The sequence below is a fragment of the Rattus norvegicus genome, chromosome X (assembly GCF_036323735.1).
Source record: "Rattus norvegicus strain BN/NHsdMcwi chromosome X, GRCr8, whole genome shotgun sequence".
Classification (NCBI taxonomy): domain Eukaryota; kingdom Metazoa; phylum Chordata; class Mammalia; order Rodentia; family Muridae; genus Rattus; species Rattus norvegicus.
The window spans coordinates 94,403,877-94,427,341 of NC_086039.1; positions in this window are offsets into that span (position 1 = coordinate 94,403,877).

The following is a 23,465-nucleotide window of genomic DNA, read 5'->3' on the forward strand; positions in this document are numbered from 1 at the left end:
TTTGATTTTATTCCTGAGTTTGACAATTTCCTGTATTCTACTTCTCTTGTATGTGTTTTTAAAAGGTATGCTTTTAAGTTGCTAGTATAGGATCTCTCAAAATTCTATTTGTATTTTCTTTGACCTATGTGTCAGTATCTTCTATGGTATCTTCTATGCCTAAGATCTCTATTTAATCTTTTGTATTCTGTTGGAGATGAAGTAATTCTGTAGCCCCTGATCCCTTTCCTAGGATTTCCATCTCCAGGGTTTTATCTGTCTGTAATTCCTTTATTGTTTCTATTCCATTTTTAGGTCTTGGACTGATTTGTTCAATTCCTTCCCCTGTTTGATTGTATTTTTCTGTATTTCTTTAAGTGATATATTTGTTTACTCTTCTAGGTCTTCTACCTGTTTCCCCCTTGCTGCCAGAATTCCTTGAAAGCTACTATTTAATCCTTAAAGGATATAAATAAATATCTTCATGAGATGGGATTTTAGGTCAGACTCTTGCTCTTCAGTGTGTTAGTGTTTCCAGGATTTACTGTGGTAGGAGAACTGGTTTCCAATCATGCCAATTTACATTGGCTTCTGTTGCTTATGTTGTTGCTCTTGCCTTTTGCCATCTGGCTATCTCTGACGTTACCTGACCTGGGTATTTTGGACTAGAGGAGACCTCCATGAAGGCAGGTAGAGCTGTGTGATCTGGGTTAAAGCAGGCCTGCTGGGAGCCAGGGAGAGCTATCTCTGATTAGGGCAGGCCTCATGTTTCCATGCTTAGAGAAGACCTGCTGTGTCCCTGGTTAGAACATTTCTTCTGTGTCTCTGGATATGGCAGAACTGCTAAGAGACATGCAGGATATGGGGCTAAGGGAACAGACTTGCCACTCTGCACAGACGTAGGACCATGAAAGGTAACCTGGTTCCTGGTTGAGCTAAGTAGAAAAGAAGTCTTTAGCATGGGAGTGGGGGCAGGCATGCCTCTCTGCAACAGATGCAGGGAGAGGTGCAGCCTGAAAGAACTAAGGGGCTCAGACAATGTAGGTTTTATCCAATTCTGCTGAAATCTGTGAGGGCATGAGGACTGGGGATTCACCTGGAACTATGCCACAGGTGCAGGTAGAGTTGCAGAGTGGAAAGGCAATGCAGCTCAGGGAGTGTAAGATAAATCCCAGTCAGCTGAGCTCTGTGGGGGCCCTAGTTGGCATCAGTATTGGATCAGGGGTCTCACCTGTGCCCTGGTTAGGGCTGACTTCCTGGGGAGACAGGCATGCTATGTGTGGAGGCGGGGTGAGGTGGAGGGAGCAGGCACCACACTTGCCCAGGGTTGCAGGTCAAGATGTAGACTGGAAAGAAAACAGGGCTCAGGCAGTGCATGACTGTGGAGCTGTGCACTGGTGGATTTCCCTGGGATCTCTAGTCGGGCTAGGTGCTTGGGTTTGGGTAAGGGGGAGAGAACTTGGGCAGAGAAGGGAAACAGCTTTTGCTGCCTCCGCTGCTAAGCCTTCTGCCACTTCCTTGCTCAGGCCAGGGTGAGCCAGCAGGAGACTGACTAGACATCAAGAGGTGCAGGGAGGCTTCTGGGGGGATTTCAAGGAGGGTGGATCTCTTCCCCAAGTGGCGGTGTTATAGCTCTTATGACAGAAACTCTCAGAAAATGGAGTTATTCCTGCACAACTTTAATTCTCCTGGATAGTATTTTTTAATTGGATATTTCTTTATTTACATTTCAAATGTTATTCCTTTTCCTGGTTTCCTGTCCATAAGCCCTCAATTCCCCCCTCCCCTTCTTCTATAAGGGTGTTCCTCTCCCCTTCCACGCCCCCTTACTGCTCCCCATGACATTCTCTTGCACTGGAGGTCCAACCTTGGCAGGACCAAGGGCTTCTTCTTCCATTGGTGCCCAACAAGGCCATCCTCTGCTACATATGCAGTTGGAGCCCTGGGTCAGTCCATGTATAGTGTTTGGGTAGTGGTTTAGTCCCTGGAAGCTCTGGTTGGTTGGCATTGTTGTTCTTATGGGGTTGCAAGCCCCTTCGGCTCTTTCAGTCCTTTCTCTAATTCCCTGAATAGTTTTCTTAAATACAGTTTTGGAAAGGGTCAGTGTCTGGCAGTGGGTACTTCCTATTGGTTTGACTTGAGAGCTTGGGAATACCTCATCTACATATTTGCAGGCAAGGTCCTGCTTCTACTGACTGTCTTGAGCCTAGGTGACTTGTGACTTGTAATGTTCTCATCTGTAGAAGAGGGGCTTGGGTCATTGTCCTATGTGACTGATCTGTCTTGAGCCTAAGTGACCTATGGCCACATCCTCACTTGTGGAGGGGGACTTTGGGGTGTTGTCCTATGTGACTGATCTGTCACAAACCTCTCTACAGGGGGTTGGTGAGGTGAGTGGTAGCTATGTGAGGGGCCTGATCTCCTGGGAGACTGAGATTGCTCCTGCTGTCCCTTTTAGGGTCCCCAGGGATTTGAGTTTTCTCGACCAGGAATCAGTATACCTTTCACAACCAGCCGCCCTACATATGACAGATGCCATTCTGCAGAGCTCTGGGGGTGGTGGTGTGGGGATGGGGTCCAAGCTGACATGGATGTTGGAGCAGTGGACTCACTTGTGTCCCTTATTCAGGCAGACCTACTGGGGTACAGGCAGGGTGTGGTGTCTGTATCCCATTCTGCTTCCTGTGCAGGTGGAGGTATAAAGCAGGGATGACGGGCTCAGACAGAGCAGGATTTATCCCAGTCTGCTGTGCTCTATGGGGTTCCTAGCTGGCATGGGTATAGGGGCAGTGAGGGTATGGGTGTCTCTACTCTGTTCCTGGTTCGGGCAGACATCCAGGGAGAAAAGGCTGGCTGTGGCCTCCAAGGGGGGAGGCAGGTACCTCAATCTGACACACGTGCAGATGAGGGTACAGACTAGAAAGACAATGGGGCTCAGAGAGAGCTGGAAAGAACCCAAGTCTTCTAGGTTCCAGGATAGCCTCACCTAACATGGGTATTGGGGTCTCTCATGTTTCCCTGGATAGGGCAGACCTCCTTTGAGACAGACAGAATGTGGGGTTGGGGGAGAGCAGGGATGTTCCTCTGCAGCAGGTAAAGCTGGAAGTGCAGCAGAAAAGGAGAATGAAGCTCAGGGAAAATTGGAAAGAACCTAGTATGCTGTGATCTGTGGGGAGTCCCATCCAGCATGAGTATTGGGGTCTGGGATTCACCTGTGTACTTGGTTAGGGAGACAGGCTGTCTGTGGGGTAGGAGTGTGGACAGGCTTGGGACTATGCCACAGGTACAGGTAGAGTTGCAGGCTGGAAGGACAATGGGGCTCAGGCAATGGAGGATAGACTTCAGTCTGCTTAGTTCTGGGGCGGGGGCAAGCTGGCATGAATGCAAACAAAACTGCTTCTTGTGCAGCTGGATGTACATATCATTAGGATGATGGAGATCAGGCAGAACAGAATATATCCCAGTTCTCCTGTGCTCTGTGGTGCTGCCAGATGGCATGAATATTGGAGTATGTTCTCCCCTGTGTCACTGGTTACTGCAGACCTTCGGTGAAACAAGCAGGCTGTATAGTTCCAGTTCTGGCAGCCATGATGCTCTGCCCTAGGTGCAGGTGGATGTGCAGTCAGTAAAGACCACCAGCTTAAGCAAAACAGACTACATCCCAATCTACTGGGCTCTGTGGGATTACAAGCTGACATGTATATTGGGTCAGGGGACTCTCCCATGTTCCCAGTTAGGTCAGACATTCTGAGAGACAGGCAGACTCTGGGCTTGAGTGAGGGGCCGGCAGTTTAACAGGCATGACAATCTGCCCCAAATGCAGGTAGATGTGCAGAGTGGAAACATTAGGGCTCAAGTAGAGGATAGATCCCAGTCTGCTAGGTTCTAGGAGCTTCTTTGCTAGCATGAGTATTGGGGCAGGGATCTCCCGTCTGACTAGGGTTAGGAAAGACCTGAAAGACAGGCAGGCTCTGTGGTTGGATACAGGTAAGGCAAGCTGATTTGTCATGAGTGCAGGTGACGGTATATTCCAGTACTGTCTGCTGGGATCAGTAGGGGTCCTAGCTGGAGTAGGTATTGGGACAGGATTCTCTCATGTGTAAGACTGAACTCCTAGGAAGTAGGCAAGCTGTGGTTTTAGAAGTGTGCATGTGTGTGGGGAGAAAGCACACTGTTCAACCATGGGTGCAGGTGAGAGTACAGAACTGAAGGACAATGGGGCTGAGGCAGACTGGTATAAATGCCAAGTCTGCTGGGATCTGTGGGGTCTCATCTGTCCCTGATTAGGACAGACTGCATGGGAATCAGGAAGATGTATTGTAAGCATATGTGCCTCAGGCATATGTGGAGAATCAGACTGGAAGAATGAAGGGGCTCATGCAAAGCAGGATAGATCCCATGTTGGCTGTTCTCTGCAGGAATTACAGCTGCTGTGAGTATTGGGCGGGAGTCTCACCTGTGTCCCTATTTATGTCAGACCTTCTGTGAGACAGGAGAACTATTGTGTCAGAGGAGCAGCAACTATTCTGATTTGCCACAGGTGCAAGTGAGTGTGCCTTCCAGAAAGACAATGGGTCTCGGATAGACCTGGGTAAAACCTAAATCCATCCGCTGGGCTCTGCAGGGATCCTAACTTGCCTGGGTATTGGGGCAGAAGTCTCACCTGTGTGTCCCTGGATAGGGCTGAGCTTCTGAGATACAAGATGGCTGTGAGTGGAGGAGGTGTGTTTAGCAGGCATCCAATCTGCCCTTGCTGCAGGTAGATATGCAGACTGGAAGAGCATTGGGACTCAGGCAGAGATAGATAAATCCTCGTCTGCTGGGCTTTCCCAGAATTCCAGATGGCATAGATATTAGTGTGTGGTCTCCCCTGTGTCACTGATTAGGGCAGACCTCCTGGGAGACAGGCAGGCTGTGGGGTCAAAGTGGGAGCAGACATACCAATCTATCACCACTACAGGTGAGAGTACAGACCTGACAGGCAATTGGGCTCAGACAGAGCTGTATATGACCCATGTCTGCTGGGCCCTGTGGGTTTCCCAGCTGGTGTAGGTATTTAGGCCATGGTCTCACCTGTGTTCCTAGTTATGGTAGACTTTCTGAGAGACAGGCAGGCTGTGTGATCAGTTAGGAGTGAACAGGCATGCCGATCTACCTGCGGAGCAGATGGATGTACAGACTGGCGGGACAATGGGACTCAGGCAGTACAGTTTTGAACCCAAGTCTGCTGGGCTCTGTAGGTTTCCCAGGTTGTGTGCATATTGGAGCAGTTGTATCATATATGTCCCTGTTTATGGCAGACTTTGTGGGAGACAGGCAGGCTGTGGTGTTGGAGGGCAAAGAGGCAAGATACTCTCTTCTCCCATGGGTTCAGGTGGTGGTTCAGACTGGAAGGACAATGGGACTCAGGCAGAACTGGTTAGAACCCAAGTTAGATGGGCTATGTGGGGTTCCCAAGTGGTATCAGTATTGGGGCAGTAGTCTTACCAGTGTTACGGTTTAGGACAGACATCCTGGGTGACAGGTGAAATGTGGTATCAGAGGAGGTCAAGCATTTCCATCTTCCACACGGTTCAAGTGACTGTGCAAGCCAGAAGATAGTGGGGCTCAAGAAGTGTTGAATAGAGCCCATGTCTGCTGGGATTTGTGTGTGTTCCAACTTGTGTGGGTACTAGGGCCAGTTCTCGTCTGTGTCCCTGTTTAGGGAAGACCTCCTGGGTAATGGCAGAATAGAAGTTGGAGGCGGGACAGGCATGACACTTTGCCAAAGGTCCAGGTAGAGGTACATACTGGAAGGACAATGGGACTCAGGAACTGCAGGGTATATCTCAGTCTGCTGAGCTCTGTGTGGATCCAAACTGGCATGCATATTGGGGTGGGGATCTCACCTGTATCACTGGTTAGGGTAGACCTCCAGGGAGACAAGCAGGCTGTGGTGTCAATTGGGGGAAACTAGAAGGATAGTGGAGCCCAGGGAGAGCAGAATAGATTGAAGTTTGCTGAACACTGTGGGGGTCCTAGATGGACATGGCTATTGGGACACAGGTCTTATCTGAGTCCCTGCTTATGATAGACCTACTGGTAGACAGGCTGTGGGGTCAAGGTGCATGCCTCTCTGGCTCTGGTAAAGGTAGAGGTTTGGATCAGAACTATTCTGCTCAGGCACAGCAGGATAGACCCTCTCTCTACTGGTCTCTGTGTTGGACCCTGCTGGTGTAAGTATTAGGGCAGAGTCTCACCTATATCCCTGATTAGGGCAGACCTCCTAGGAGACAGGCAGGCTGTGGGGTTGCAAGAGGGACAGGCAAGCTACCCTGCCACTGATGCATGTGGTGGTGCACATTCACAGTCTTGAAGGACTATACTGCTCAGGCAGACTGGCGTAGATTCTGTTTCTGTTGGGTTCAGTGGTGGTTCCAGCTGGCATGGTTGTTTGGACAGGGTCTCACTTTTGATCCTATTTAGGGCAGACCTCCTGATTGTCTGCCTACCCTATTACTGTATAGGATCTACATCTCAATTTACTGGGCTCTGTGGGATTCCCAGCTGACATGTATTGGTCCAGGGGACTCTCCTATGTCCCTGGTTTGGGCAGACCTTCTGAGAGCCAGGCAAGCTGTGGGGTGAGTGAGGGCAGTTAGCAGGTATGCCAATCTGCTCTGGTGCACAGGTAGATGTGCAGACTGAAAGGACATTGTGGCTCAGGCAGAGAAGGATAGATCCCAGTCTGCTGGGCTCTGTGGGGATCCCAGCTGGCATAGCTATTGTGGCAGGGGCCTCCCCTGTTGGAGGAGGGGTAGGCACACCTATCTGCTATATGTGAAGGTGAGGGCACACAACTGAAAGATAATGAAGTTGAGGCAAAATGTTAGAGATGTCAAGTCTGTGGGTTCTATGGGAGTCCTTGCTGGCATGGGTATTGTTTCTGGTTGTCCCACCTGTGTCCCTGATTAGGGCAGACATCATGGAAATCATGCAGACTGTATGTTGAAGCAGTGCAGGCATGCATCTCTGCCTTAGAGCAAGCAGACTGGAAGGATGAAAGGTCTCATGCATACAGGATACATCCCATGTTGGTTGGGCTATGTGTGGGTCCCAGCTGGTGTGGGTTTGGGGTAGGGGGGTTCTCACCTCAGTTCCTGGTTAGGTCAGACCTCTGCTGAGATGGGAGAGCTGTGGTGTCAGAGGAGGAACAACAAAGTTGATCTCCCACAGGTATGAGTGAGGGTGCCCTCCAGAAGGATAATGGTGCTCAGGCACTGGATAGAACCCTCATCTGCTGGGTTCTGCAGGGGTTCCAGCTGGTATGTATATTAGCAGAAGTCTCACCCGTGTCTCTGGTCAGGCCAGATATTCTGAGTGACAAGCCGAGTGTGGGGGAAAGCAGAGTATTGGAAATAGCAGGCATACCACTGGGGCTCTAGTATTTGTACATGTTCAAACTGGAAAAGCATTAGGGCTCAGGCACAGTAGGATAGATCCCAGTCTTCTTGGCTCTGTGGGGTTACCTACTGGCTGGGTCTTGTGACAGGGGTCTCCTCTGTGTCCCTGGTTGGGGAAGATCTCATGGGTGACAGGCTATGTGGTTGGATGTGGGTCAGGCAAGCTGATCTACCATGAGTGCAGTTGAGGGTACAGTCCAGAAGGACTATGGGGCTCAGGGAGAGTAAGACAGAACCCATTTCTATTGGGCTCAGGGGGGTCCCAGCTGGGATGGGTATTGGGATGGGGGTCTCCCCTGTATCACACATTAGGGAAGACCTCATGGGAATCAAGCAGGCTGTGTAGTCTGAGGGGTTTAGGCATTCATCTCTATCACAGATGAGTTGGAGTTGCAGACTTTAAGGAAAGTGGAGCTCATACAGAGCCAGATATATCTCATGTAGGCTGGGCTCTGTAGGGGGCCCCTACTGGTGTAGGTATTGAGGCAGGTGTCTCACATGTATCCCTGATTAAGCATAGGAGAGACAGGAGAGCTGTGGTAGCAGAGTAGGAATAAGCATGCCTATCTGCCACAGGTGTAGGTGAGGAGGGTGTTCAGAAGGACAACAAGGCTCAGGCATTGTTGGATAGAACACAAATATTGTGCGCTCTGTGGAGCTTCCAGTTGGAATGCATATTAGGTTGGTGGTCTCTCCTGAATCCCTGGTTAGGGCAGACCTTCTGGGAGACAGGCAGACTATAGTGTCTGTGGAGGGGAGCAAGCATGCCAATCAGCTTCATGTGCAGGTGGAGACGCAGACCACAGGGAAGATGGGACTCTTGGAAGAGCAGGATAGATCCTAGTCTTGATGGGCTTTGTGGAGTTTCCAGCTGGGATAAGTATTGTAGTATGGGTCTACCCTCTGTTCCAGTTTAGAGTGGATCTACTGGGAAACAGGCAGGCTGTATGGTCAGAGGGTCAGTTGATATGAAGCTCTCCCCCAGGCGCAGCTGGATGTGCAGACTAGAATGGCATAGAGGCATAGGAAGAGAAGGACAGATCCCAATTTTCTGGGCACTATTGGGGTCCTAGCTGCCATTGGTTTCAAAGCAGGGGACTCACCTGTTTCCTATGGTTTGGGAAGACCTTCTGTGAGACAGGGCAGATATTGTGTCCAGTCCAGAGGTAGAGCAGGTACACCAGTCTGCCCCAGGTGCAGGTGATGGTGCAGTTCAGAAGGACAATAGGGCACAGACAGAGCAGGGTGAAACCCAAGTCTTCTGGGCTCTGTGATGGTGCCAGCTAACATGGTTATTTGGGGCAGCAGTGTCACCTGTGTCTGTTTAGGGCAGACTTCATGAAATCAGGCAGGCTGTGGGGTCTGAGGGATAGAAGGCATGCTACTCTGTCATAGGTGCAGGTGGAGATGTAGACTGGAAGGGCAACGGGACTCAGAGAAATCAAGATAGATCTCATGTCTGCTTGGCTGTGGGAGTCTCAGCACCAGTGGATATTGAGGAAGGTGTTTCACCTGTTTCCTCGCTTAGGTAGACCTCCTGGGCAACAGCCAGGCTATGGGCTATGGGGTCTGAACAGGGACTGGCAAGCATTTCTGCCATTCCTTCAAGTTGAGGTACATACAATCAGGTACAGGCAGAATGGAATAAATTCTGCTCTGCTGGGTGCTCTGCAGGTCCCAGCTGGCATGGGTATCATGGCAGGTGACTCACCTGTGTCACCAATTAGGGCAGTTCTCCTGAGCTACAGGCATGGTGTGGGATAAGTTGTGGAAAACAGGAATGCCAGTTTGGCCTGGGTGCAAGTGGAGATCTAGACAGTAGGGATAGTGGGGCTCAGGCAGAGAAGGATGATCCAAGTCTGCTGGGGTAAGTGGAGGTCTCACCTGGTGTGGGTATTGGGGTAGGATCTGAACTTTATAACTCTTTAGGGCAGACCTTCTTCGAGACAGGTAGGGTGTTGGATGTGGGAAAGCACACTTTTTTGCCACAGGTGCAGACAGGAAGAAAGATGGGGCTCAAGTAAAGCAGGTGAGATCCCATATCTGCTGGGTTCTGTGGGAATCCCAGATTGAATGGTATTGGAGCTGAGGTCTCACCATTGTCCCAAGTTAGGGAAAGCTACTTGGGATACAGTGAGGGTGTGGGGTGGGGTTGGTGGAAGCAGGCACACCAATTTGCTCATTCATTTCAAGGTGCAGAATAGAGGGACAATGGCGCTCAAGCAGAGTGAGATGTATAGAGTGATGAAATTCTCTTCTTTATTAATTCTAATTTCTTAGCTCAAGCTATCCAGCAACAATTGTTACAGCAACCTCTTCTACGCTGGATTCTCAAGCAAGAACTACATAGTTGAAGCTGCATGTTCTGCTGCTAGCCCAAGCTTGAACATTACCCTCTTATTCTACTATACCTTTATCAGCTTTCTGTTTTTCATGGTTTCCTTCATTGCCTAAGATTGGCTTTCCTAGAATCTGCTATGTAGTCTGACTTTAAGCTCCAGGATCTGCTTCCCTCTGTCTCTGAGTCCTGAGAGTAAATGTGTGTACCGCCAAACCTGAATCTAATCTTTTCTTTAGTTAGTTTTCAGGAAATCTTTTAAGTTCTAAATTGCAGTTCATTCCAGATATACTGAAGTTTATCAGTAAGAATAGCCGTCAAAATGAAATGATTGTAAATTTGACACACAATCCTGTCTCTTTATATATCAATAAAAAGAGTAACCAGGTCATAATAATACCCAACATAACATAACAATACCTCTTTCAACTGTAAGTGCATAAAAAAATAAGTTTAGTTAAATGGGATCTTGCCCCAATTTCCTCACTCCCTTAATTCCATTTAATATACTTGAACATAGGATTTAGCTTAATTCCACTTCCTGGTGCCACTTTTCCACCTTGACCATATATATTTGCAGTGCTTTTTCTAAGCTTTAATCCTTAAACATTATATTTCGTAGATATTTTTGGAAGCTATGGTGGATCAAAACACTCTTCATAACAATGAATCACATGACAGAGTTTATGCTTGGCTGTTTTGAGATTTGCTTTTTCAAAGGAATCTGAACCTCTCTGGCAGATTCTTCACAAAAGGACAAAAAGCAGTCACATTTTAAACACATGTATGACAGGAACAATCTCTAAGCAACATTCTAACATTCTTTTCCCCTGAAACTTCTTGAGTCATGTTCCCGTACTTCAGAAAAGAATCAGTACGATTGTCTTCCATGTTCCTGATAGCATGGCTTGTTAACTGTCACTTAAAACCTTCCACTTCCTTATTAATGCAAAGGTCCAAAATCCACATTCCTCCACAAAAAGCATGGTCAGGTATATTATAGCAATAACCCAGTCTCTGGTCCCAACTTTTGTCTTAGTTAAGTTTTTCCATTTCAAAAAAGAAGACACAATGACAAAGGCAATGCTTACAAATGACAACATTGAATTAGGCCTTGCTTACAGTTTCAAATATTTAGTCCATTATCACCATGGTAGGAAGCACGGCAGCCTGCAGTCATACATGGTGCTGGAAGAGCCAAGAGTTCTACATCTTGAGACAGAGGCTACAGGAAGAGATTGTTCCATACTGGGCAGAGTGGAGACTTCAAAACTGGTCTCTACATGTAGAAACATCCTCCAACAAGGCCACACCTATACCAAATGGACAAATGCCCTAATGCTGCCACTCCCTAAGGGCCAGACACTCAAAGTTATGAATCTATAGGAGCCATACCTATTCATCCTACTATAGAGGTCCACCATGTAAGAATGGACAAACCCTCAGAATTTCTGAAGGTTTAAAGCAAGTTTTACAGTCCCTAAGTAGCACATAAGAGGTTAGGGCTTTAAGATGCTGCTAAGGAATTTGCCTACACTTTTTTTGTGTAATAACATGTACTGCATAACCAAGGATGAGATGGCAGGAACTAACTAGTGTAAGAGAAAAGCTATAACATTGAGATGCAGCTAGCCTCCTCCATATTGACCTAAGTAAAAGATTAGATTAAAGAGAAGATCAATTGGACATGGTGGTTTGTCATTTCATATGGTCTGGGGCAGCAAAAATAATAGAGTATAAATGTAATGATTGTGGTAATAAACCCTTTTTGGAATCCAAAATCTTAAACCCCATGGAAATAGTCAGACAGGAATGAAGAATGCATGGTAGAAAAGAGATAAAATATATTCCTAAGATCTGATCATTAATAGAGAAGAAAGGAAAATTAGTTATTCTACATCCAGAATGTAGCCATAACAATGGTTTTTATAAGAAGCTATGATAATAAAACAAACTCACACCTGAGGTGTTTAAATTGCTAAAGGCTTTTAACACAAGCTTATAAGGTTCTATCTCACAACCTGACTTGTTATACTGTAGGAATTGAGGACAGAACGCGTCAATCAGCACAACTAAAAGAATACCTATCCATCCATCCTTAAGATAAATGCTGAATAACATGAGGGAATGTGACAGAAACCAGCTTGAGAAGGACTGGTTCATACAAGATATTAAAGATACTTTGTTATCTTCACTTATGTTTTTCATGAATATCCGGGGAATGTAAGACAATGGAGGAAGAGTAGTTGTTTCATGGTATATTGAGAATGAAAGAAGTATTATGTAAAACAGAGTTCATCGAATCTGGTAAGACTACCTCACAGGTGAATTTAGAGAGAATAATTCAGTAGGAACAAAGGGAAAGAGATGGAGCTTTAGTGAGTTTGCTCAAGTCATAAGTCTTATAAGGACATTTTACAGAGAAGAAAGATATACATAGGTGTATAAATCGGGTTTGTAAGTTGCTAGCAATCTCACAAAGTGATAAGGAAGAGAAATAAAAATGTGTTATCTCAGTTATTTGCAAGTTTGAAAGATGTATGCAGAGCTGGAGTTCTTAATGAAAAAACAATATGAAAAGATAGATGTTATTCTTATGAGTTTCTAAACCCTAACCAGAAATTCACCAAAAGGATGGAGGGAACAAAACACAGGGTTTGGCAAGGGAACCTCATGCATTCCTGACATAGAGGCAGAAGGGAGCTACTCCATCCAATCTTTTAAAAAAGGTCAAGGTTAACTCGGAATTAGGGCCATATAGGGCAACTGCATTCCCTATGCCTAACTACAGATTTATTGATATTCTTGTAAAATATCTAAAACAATGTACAATGAATTGTTAGTAGTGAAATATAGTGGTAAGGCAGTTCAGGTAAATAAAAGTGAGCTAAGCTTGTCCTACATTGGGAAATGAACTTTTCCAACGTTATACATATTCTCAACTATAAGATGACATTCTTTGGTAGATATGTTCTTGAGCATCACTCTGTATATCACCACTAAAATTTTCACCTACAAGTGTGAAACATGGAGGCATTCATATGTGATTGGGAAATGGGAACCTGTATGAATATCAAACAGTACTACTGGCTAAAGGATATGGTGAAATTAAGAAAACCAACAAGGGCATTGCACAATTGTCAAATTCTTAGGAGTACTATGACCCAGAAAGTTGCACATGATTCCTGGCATTGTTATTGAAAAAAAATACAACAGCAGTTTATGCTTGTCATTGTCATGGTTCCACACAGGTTTATGGGGCTTGGGGTATTGGCAAATTTATATACTCCATTCTGCCTAGGTTGCATGGTCTTTGTATAATTTGATAAAGTTGGGTGCCACATAGTTTTGTAACAGAGACACTCAAGAGGCTTTTGAATAGACTGAAATACTTGTAAACAGTTGTATGACTTTTTACTCCAGTGTATTATCCTGTTATATGTCATCAGAAACTCAGAAGACTATAGCTATGATCTATGGCAATAGAAGCCTAAGCCTGAGAAAATAGCTCCAGTAGGGTTTGTTCTTAAAGGGGTAGAAGCTCAGTATATAGCACTAAAACAGCAACTTTTAGCAGTACATAAACTTTTACTTTTTTTTTTTTCCGGAGCTGGGGACCGAACCCAGGCCCTTGTGCCTCCTAGGCAAGCGCTCTACCACTGAGCTAAATCCCCAACCCCTACATAAACATTTACAACCAGAGGAATCCATAAATGGCTTCATATCACTAACTGTAAACTTGGTTTTTTTTTTCAATTAAGGGTTGAATTGAAGTTATGCTGCTGGACAAATCTCTGTCTACTGGATTCTACCCATATGGTGTGGTGACTTCAAATGCCATTACAATGTCATGCAGGCTGTCCTAGGGCAATTGGTTTATTAAAGCCACTGATCATCTCCTAGTAACTAAACTAATTACAAAGCCAGAAAAGATACTGGAAGAGACACCACACATGTCAGTACACAGATGGTACGTGTACAGGTACCAAACAGCAATGGGTAGCTATATCAATACAAATGAATACGATATCATGTTGCTGGGACAGAGGAAATGAAATAGTAGCCAACAAGCTTAGTTGCAGTAGATGTAATAATAACCCATGAGACTTGGCCTATGTTGATCTGTCTTCAGATCTTGTAAGTCCCCCGAGGTGGTCTTAGCACAGATGAGCAAACCACAGAACACAGCTTGACAAAGAGAGTGATGCAATGGCAAGAACTTTAATGATCCACCTACATGGGGTTGCTCATCCTCACAGGGAGAGGGCACCCCGAACTGAAAAAGGACGCATTTTTTATGCTTCACAGAAGGCAAACTTCAGCAACAGGGTTAGCAGGCTTATTCTCATTGGTGGAACACAGGACAAAGGATCTTTTCAGGTATTGGCTGGCCTGCTCAAGCGACTGTTCTTAGTCACTTTCCTCTTCCAGCCCTATAGCTGGCCTTGGAAAATCACTGGGAAAAGGCTAAGTTGGTAAGATCCTTAGGGGTGTGGGAGGAACTGGGTAGTCAGGCAGGGTCAGGATGACATCTTGTGGTTATTCTCAGGATTTACCACAGGGAGAGGTAGGGGGATTTTTCTGAGAACAGTTATTATTGTTTTGTCTTAACTTAGTCAGAATAACCTCAATATCTTGCTCACCAAAATTTTGTTATATTATTAGGTAACCTGATGTCACACGTTGGTTTATCAGAAAGGTCACAACTTGTCAAACACTAGTCATCCTGACCACCAGATGTATTTCTCAGAACCTTGTTTTAACAACTTTGTTTTTCACATCTATGAAACTTTATTTCTTCAAACTCAGATAAAGTAATAAGCCACACTTTTTTTTTACAGCCGAGTGAGAAAAGAAGAGATGCCAGATGTTGAGTCTGCTACTTTATGGATAACGAATGTAATATATATATATATATATATATATATATATATATATATATCAGAGTTTGACAGAAATCAAGACTACTGGTAGTTTTCTATGTGGCAGTCCATAGCCCTGTATGTCTTCTTGAATATCAGGGAACAGACAACACAACATAAGTGTGGGATACCCTACCTCTGCCTACCGGTACCCTAGAAGTCTACCTATCTAATTGATATAAAGTCTGACTGCATATGAGATAAGATAATTTGGAGAAAATCTAAGTGGCTTACATGGCTTCAAAATATTTTGCAAGTTCTCCAAGCCTGTGAGACCTGTTCCTAATTACAGCCTAAACAACTAAATGCTTTGTTCAGTATATATTATCAACTTTTCCTGTGCTAGATTGGCAGTTAACTTCCTAGGACATAAGCCTGTTAATAAGTGTTATAAATCTGACTTCAGCTTCATGGACACTGCCACAACCCTATGGAAGGATAATGAGGGGAACATTGGCTGAGCTAGAGAAAATAGGAAATGACTCCTTTAAGAAAGGCTGCTATCAGTTAAAAAACAAAAAGAAAAAGGGATACAAACTGGAAAGGAAGAAGTCAAAATGACATGATAATATATTTAAGTGACCTCAAAAATTGCACCATAGAACTCCTAAACCTGATAAAATACTTCAGCAAAGTGGCTGGGTATAAAATTAACTCACATAAATCCTTAGCCTTCCTCTACTTAAAGGATATACATGCTGAGAAAGAAATTATGGAAATGAAACCCTTCACAATAGCCACAAATAATATAAAATACCTTGGTGTGACTCTAACCAAGCAAGTGAAAGATCTGTAAGACAAGAACTTCCAGTCACTGAATAAACAAACTGAAGAAAGTCTCAGAAGATGGAAAGACTTCCCATGCTCATGGATTGGCAAGATTAATATAGTAAAAATGGCCATCTTGCTGAAAGCAATCTACAGATTCAACACAATCCCCACCAAAATTCCAAATTAATTCTTCATTGAATTAGAAGATCAGTTTGCAGATATATTTGGAAAAGCAAAAAATCCAGGATAGCAAAAATTATTCTCAACAATAAAAGAACTTCTGTGGAAATCACTGTCTCTGACTTCAAAAAGTATTACAGAGCAATAGTCACGCAAACTGTATGATATTGGTACAGAGACAGGCAGATATATCAGTGGAATAGAATTGAAGACCCAGAAATCTACTCACACACCTATGGTCACTTGATCTTTGATAAAAGATCTAAAACCATCCAATGGAAAACAAGATAGCATTTTCAGCAAATGGTGCTGGTTCAACTGGAGGTCAGCATGTAGAAGAATTGAAATCAATCCATTCTTCTTGCCCTGTACATAGCTTAAGTCCAAGTGGATCAAGGATCGCCAGATCAAACCAGATACACTCAAATTAATAGAAGAAAAAGTGGGGATGAATTTGGAACACGTGGAAACTGGGGAAAATGTTCGGAAAAAATCAATATCTTATGCTCTAAGATCAGAAATTGACAAATGGAACCTCCTAAAACTGCAAAGCTTTTGTAACACCAAGGACACAGTCATTAGGACAAAAGAACAATCAAAAAATTGGGAGAAATATTTACCAACCGGCCATCCCATAAAGGGCTAATATTCAAATATATATGCACAACTCAAGAAGAAAGACTCCACAGAGGCAAATAACCCTATTAAGAATGGGGTATAGAGCTAAGCAAAGAATTCTCAGCTGAGGAATATTGAGTGGTTGAGAAGTACCTAAAGAAATGCTCAACATCCTTAATCATCAGGGAAATGCAAATCAAAACAACCCTGGGATTCCACCTCATGACAGGCAGAATGGCTAATATCAAAAACTCAGGTGACAATAGGGCCTCTGGGAACCAGAAGACAGGGGCACTGGAGCAGCAGGTTCCCCGCAGTCCAGACACCGCCCGGACCTGAAGGGACGGATCAACAGTTCTCTGCACCCAAATCCCGTGGGAGGGAGAGCTAAACATTCACAGGGGCAGACACGCCTGGGAATCCAGAAGAGACTACACACTGAACACATTTCTGACTCTAGAGGAAAACACCTAACACTATCTGGGACCCAGGTGCACCGGGGCTCTGGGAAAAGGTGGTGCAGGCCAGCCTGGTTGCCACCCTCACCAAGAGCTCAAAATAAGCCACCCACGAGCAACTTGAGCCGTGGGACCACAGGTAAGACCAACTTTTCTGCTACAAGCGACCTGCCTGGTGGACTCAGGACACAGTCCCACAGGAACAGTTGAAGACCAGTAGGCAGGAAAGACTACATGCCCGAAAGCAGAACACTCTGTTCCCAAAACTGGCTGAAAGAAAACAGGAAAAGAGGTCTACAGCACTCCTGACACACAGGACTATAGGCATGTCTAGCCACTTTAAAGAAATAGAAGAACAAGGTAACATCAGAGAAAACCTGATGGTGAGAGGCAAGTACAGGAAAACAAGCAACAGAATCCAAGACTACATGGTATCATCGGAGCACAATTCTCCACCAAAGCAAACACTGAATATCCAAACACACCAGAAAACCAAGATCTAGATTTAAAATCACATTTGATCATGATGCTGGAGGACTTCAAGAAAGACATGAAGAACTCCGTTAGAGAAACGAAGGAAAACATAAATAAACAAGTAGAAGTCTATAGAGAGGAATCACAAAAATCCCTGAAAGAATTCCAGGAAAACACAATCAAACGGGTGAAGGAATTAAAAATGGAAATAAAAGCAATAAAGAAAGCACAAAGGGAAAAAAACTCTGGATATAGAAAACCAAAGGAAGAGATAAGGAGCTGCAGATATTAGCATCACCAAAAGAATACAAGAGATATAAGAAAGAATCTCAGGAGCAGAAGATTCCATAGAAATCATCAACAAAACGGTCAAATATAATGGAAAATGGAAAAAGCTACTGGTCTAAAACATACAAGAAATCCAGGACTCAATGAGAAGATCAAACCTAAGGATAATAGGTATAGAAGAGAGTGAAGACTCCCAGCTCAAAGGACCAGTAAATATCTTCAACGAAATTATAGAAGAAAACTTCCCTAACCTAAAAAAAGAGATACCCATAGGCATACAAGAAGCATACAGAACTCCAAATAGATTGGAACAGAAAGGAAAATCCTCCCATCACATAATAGTCAAAACACCAAATACACAAAATAAAGAAAGAATATTAAAAGCAGTAAGGGAAAAATGTCAAGTAACATATAAAGGCAGACCTTTCAGAATCACACCAGACTTCTCACCAGAGACTATGAAAGCCAGAAAATCCTGGACAGGTGTCATACAGACCCTAAGAGAACACAAATGCCAGCCCAGGTTACTGTATCCGGCAAAACTCTCAGTTAACATAGATGGAGAAAACAAGATATTCCATGACAAAACCAAATTTACACAATATCTTTCTACAAATCCAGCGCTACAAAGGATAATAAATGGTAAAGCCCAACATAAGGAGGCAAGCTACACCCTAGAAAAAGCAAGAAACTAATTGTCTTGGCAACAAATCAAGGAGAAGAAAAGCACAAAAACATAATCAAACATCCAAATATGAATATAACAGGAAGCAATAATCACTATTCCTTAATATCTCTCAATATCAATGGTCTCAACACCCCAATAAAAAGACATAGATTAATAAACTGGATACTCAATGAGGACCCTGCATTCTGCTGCCTATAGGAAACACACCTCAGAGACAAAGACAGACTTTACCTCAGAGTGAAAGGCTGGAAAACAACTTTCCAAGCAAATGGTCTGAAGAAACAAGCTGGAGTAGCCATTCTAATATCGAATAAAATCAATTTTCAACTAAAAGTCATCAAAAAGATAAGGAAGGACATTTCATATTCATCAAAGGAAAAATCCACCAAGATGAACTGTCAATCCTAAATATCTGTGCTCCAAATACAAGGGCACCTACATACATAAAAGAAACCTAACTAAAGCTCAAAGCACACATTGCACATCACACAATAATAGTAGGAGATTTTAACACCCAACTCTCATCAATGGACAGATCATTGAAACAGAAATGAAACAGAGACATAGACAGACTAAGGGAAATCATGAACCAAATAGACTTAACAAATATGTATAGAAAATTCTATCCTAAAATAAAAGGGATATACATTCTTCTCACCACCTCATGGTACTTTCTCCAAAATTGACCATATAATGGGTCATAAAATAGGCCTCAACTGATAAAGAAAGATAGAAATGATCCCATGCGTCCTATCAGACCACCATGGGCTAAAGCTGGTCTTCAATAACAATAAGGGAAGAACTCCCACATATACATGGAAGTTGAACAATGCTCTATTCAACGATAACCTGGTCAAGGAAGAAATAAAGAAAGAAATTAAAGACTTCTTAGAATTTAATGAAAATGAAGGTACAACATAACCAAATTTATGGGACATAATGAAAGCTGTGCTAAGAGGAAAACTGATAGCTCTGTGTGCCTGCAGAACAAAACAGGTGACAGCATATATCAGGATCTTTTTTTTTTTTTAGTTCTTTTTTTTCGGAACTGGGGACCGAACTCAGGGCCTTGCACTTCCTAGGCAAGCGCTCTACCACTGAGCTAAATCCCCAACCCCTATATATCAGGATCTTGATAGGACAGCTAAAAGCTCTAGAAGAAAAAGAAGCAAATACACCCAGGAGGAGTAAAAGTCAGAAAATAATCAAACTCAGAGCTGAAATCACCAAGTACAAACAAAAAGGACCATACAAAGAATGAACAGAACCAAAAGTTGGTTCTTTGAGAAAATCAACAAGATAGATAAACCCATAGCCCGACTAATGAGAGGACGCAGAGACTGTGTACAAATTAACAAAATAAGAAATGAAAAGGGAGACAGAACTACAGAATCAGAGCAAATTCAAAAAATCATCAGATCCTACTACAAAAGCCTATATTCAACAAAACTTGAAAATCGGCAGGAAATGGACAATTTCCTAGACAGATACCAGGTACCGAAGTTTAATCAGGAACAGAAAATCTATTTAAACAACCCCATAACTCCTAAGGAAATAGTAGCAGTCATTAAACATTTCACAAACAAAAAAAGCTCAGGTCCAGACAGGTTTAGTGCAGAATTCTATCAGACCTTCATAGAAGACTTCATTCAAATACTATCCAAACTATTCCACAAAATTGAAACAGACGGAGCACTACCAAAATCCTTCTATGAAGCTACAATTACTCTTATACCTAAACCACACAAAGACCAAACAAAGAAAGAGAACTTCAGACCTATTTCCCTTATGAATATCGACAAAAAGTACTCAAATAAATACTGGCAAACCCAATCCAAGAGCACATTAAAACAATCATCCACCATGATCAAGTAGGCTTCATCCCAGGCATGTAGGGTTGGTTTAATATACAGAAAATCTTCAACATAATCCATTATATAAACAAACTGAAAGAAGAAAACCACATGAACATTTCATTAGATGCTGAGAAAGCATTTGACAAAATTCAACACCCCTTCATAATAAAAATCCTGGAAAGAATAGGAATTTGAGGCACATACCTAAACATAGTAAAGCCATATAGAGCAAACCAGTTGCTAACATTAAAATAATGGAGAGAAACTTGAAACAATCCCACTAAAATCAGGGACTAGACAAGGCTGCCCACTCTCTCCCTACTTACTCAATATAGTTCTTGAAGTTCTAGCCAGAGCAATCAGACAACAAAAGGAAATAAAGGGGATACAGATTGATAAAGTAGAAGTCAAAATATCACTATTTGCAGATGATATGATAGTATATTTAAGTGATCGCAAAAGTTCCACCAGAGAACTACTAAACCTGATAAACACCTTCAGCAAAGAGGCTGGGTATAAAATTAACTCAAATAAATCAGTAGCCTTTCTCTACACAAAGGAGAAACAATTCGAGAAAGAAATTACGGAAATGACAACCTTCATAATAGTCCCAAATAATATAAACTATTTTGTTGTGAATTTATCCAAGCAAATAACAGATCTGTATGATAAGAACTTCAAGCCTCTGAAGAAAGAAATTGAAGAAGACCTCAGAAGATGGAAAGATCTCCCATGCTCATGGATTAGCAGGATTAATATAGTTAAAATGGCCATTTTACCAAAAGCGATCTACAGATTCAATGAAATCCCCATCAAAATACCAGTCCAATTCTTCAGAGAGTTAGACAGAACTATTTGCAAATTCATATGGAATAACAAAAAACCCAGGATAGCTAAAACTATCCTCAACAGTGAAAGGACTTCTGGGAGATTCACTATCCCTGAACTCAAGCAGTATTTCAGAGCTATAGGGATAAAAACTGCATGGTATTGGTACAGAGACAGACAGATAGAGCAATGGAACAGAATTGAACACCAAGAAATGAACTCACACACCTATGGGCACTTGATTTTTGACAAAGGCGCCAAAACCATCGAAAAAAGATAACATTTTTAGCAAATGGTCCTGGTTCAACTGTAGGTCAACAGGTAGAAGAATGCAGATCGATCCATGCTTATCACCCTGTACAAAGCTTAAGTCCAAGTGGATCAAGGACCTCCACATCAAATCAGATACACTCAAACTAATAGAAGAAAAACTAGGGCAGCATCTGAAACACATGGGTACTGGAAAAAATTTCCTGAACAAAACACCAATGGCTTACGCTCTAAGATCAAGAATCGACAAATGGGATCTCATAAAACTGCAAAGCTTCTGTAAGGCAAAGGACACTGTGGTTAGGACAAAACGGAAACCAACAGATTGGGAAAAGATCTTTACTAATCCTACAATAGATAGAGGCCTTATATCCAAAATATACAAAGAACTCAAGAAGTTAGACCGCAGGGAGACAAATAACCCAATTAAAAACTGAGGTTCAGAGCTAAACAAAGAATTCACTGCTGAGGAATGCCGAATGGCTGAGAAACACCTAAAGAAATGTTCAACAACTTTAGTCATAAAGGAAATGCAAATCAAAACAACCCTGAGATTTCACCTCACACCAGTGTGAATGGCTAAGATCAAAAATTCAGTTGACAGCAAATACTGGCGAGGATGTGGAGAAAGAGGAACACTCCTCAATTTTTGGTGGGATTGCAGACTTGTACAACCATTCTGGAAATCAGTCTGGAGTTTCCTCAGAAAATTGGACATTGAAATACCTGAGGATCCAGCTATACCTCTCTTGGGCATATACCCAAAAGTTGCCCCAACATATAAAAAAGACACGTGCTCCACTATGTTCATCGCAGCATTATTTATAATATCCAGAAGCTGGAAAGAACCCAGATGCTCTTCAACAGAGGAATGAATACAGAAAATGTGGTGCGTCTACATAATGGAATATTACTCAGCTATCAAAAACAATGACTTTATGATATTCGTAGGCAAATGGTTGGAACTGGAAAATATCATCCTGAGTGAGGTAATCCAATTACAGAAAAACACACATGGTATGCACTCATTGATAAGTGGCTATTAGCCCAAATGCTTGAATTAGCCTAGATGCCTAGAACAAATGAATCTCAAGACGGATGATCAAAATGTGAATGCTTCACTCCTTCTTTAAAAGGCGAACAAGAATACCCTTGGCAGGGAAGGGAGAGGCAAAGATTAAAACAGAGACTGAAGGAACACCCATTCAGAGCCTGCCCCACATGTGGCCCATACATATACAGCCATCCAATTAGACAAGATGGATGAAGCAAAGAAGTTCAGGCTGACAGGAGCCGGATGTAGATCTCTCCTGAGAGACACAGCCAGAATACAGCAAATACAGAGGCGAATGCCAGCAGCAAACCCCTGAACTGAGAATAGGCCCTTGTTGAAGGAATCAGAGAAAGAACTGGAGGAGCTCGAAGGGGCTCGAGACCCCTTATGAACAAAAATGCCAAGCAACCAGAGCTTCCAGGGACTAAGCCACTACCTAAAGACTATACATGGACTGACCCTGGACTCTGACCTCATAGGTAGCAATGAATATCCTAGTAAGAGCACCAGTGTAAGGGGAAGCCCTGGGTCCTGCTAAGACTGAACCCCCAGTGAACTAGATTGTTGGGGGGAGGGCGGCAAAGGGGAGAGGATAGGGTGGGGAACACCCATAAAGAGGGGGAGGGGGAGGGATTAGGGGGACGTTTTCCTGGAAACTGGGAAAGCAAATAACACTTGAAATGTAAATAAGAAATACTCAAGTTAATAAAAAAAAAACCCTCAGGTGACAGCAAATGCTGGTGAGGATGTGGAGAAAGAGGAACATGCCTCCATTGTTGGTGTGATTGCAGACTGGTACAACCATTCTGGAAATCAATCTGGCAGTCCCTCAAAAAAGTGGACATTGAACTACCTGAAGATCCAGCTATACCTCTCTTGGGCATATACCCAAAAGATGCCCCAATATATAACAAAGACACGTGATCCACTATGTTCATCGCAGCCTTATTTATAATAGGTAGAAGCTGGAGAGAACCCAGATGCCCTTCAACAGAGGAATGGTTACAGAAAATGCCGTACATCTACACATTGAAATATTACTCAGCTATCAAAAACAATGACTTCATGAAATACAGAGGCAAATGGATGGAAGTGGAAAATATCATCCTGAGTGTGGTATCCTAATCAGAAAAAAACACACATGGTATGCACTCATTGATAAGTGGCTATTAGCCCAAATGCTTGAACTACACTAGATGCACAGAACACATGAAACTCAAGAACGATGACCAAAATGTGAATGCTTCACTCCTTCTTTAAAAGGAGAACAAGAATACCCTTGGCAGGGAATAGGGAGGC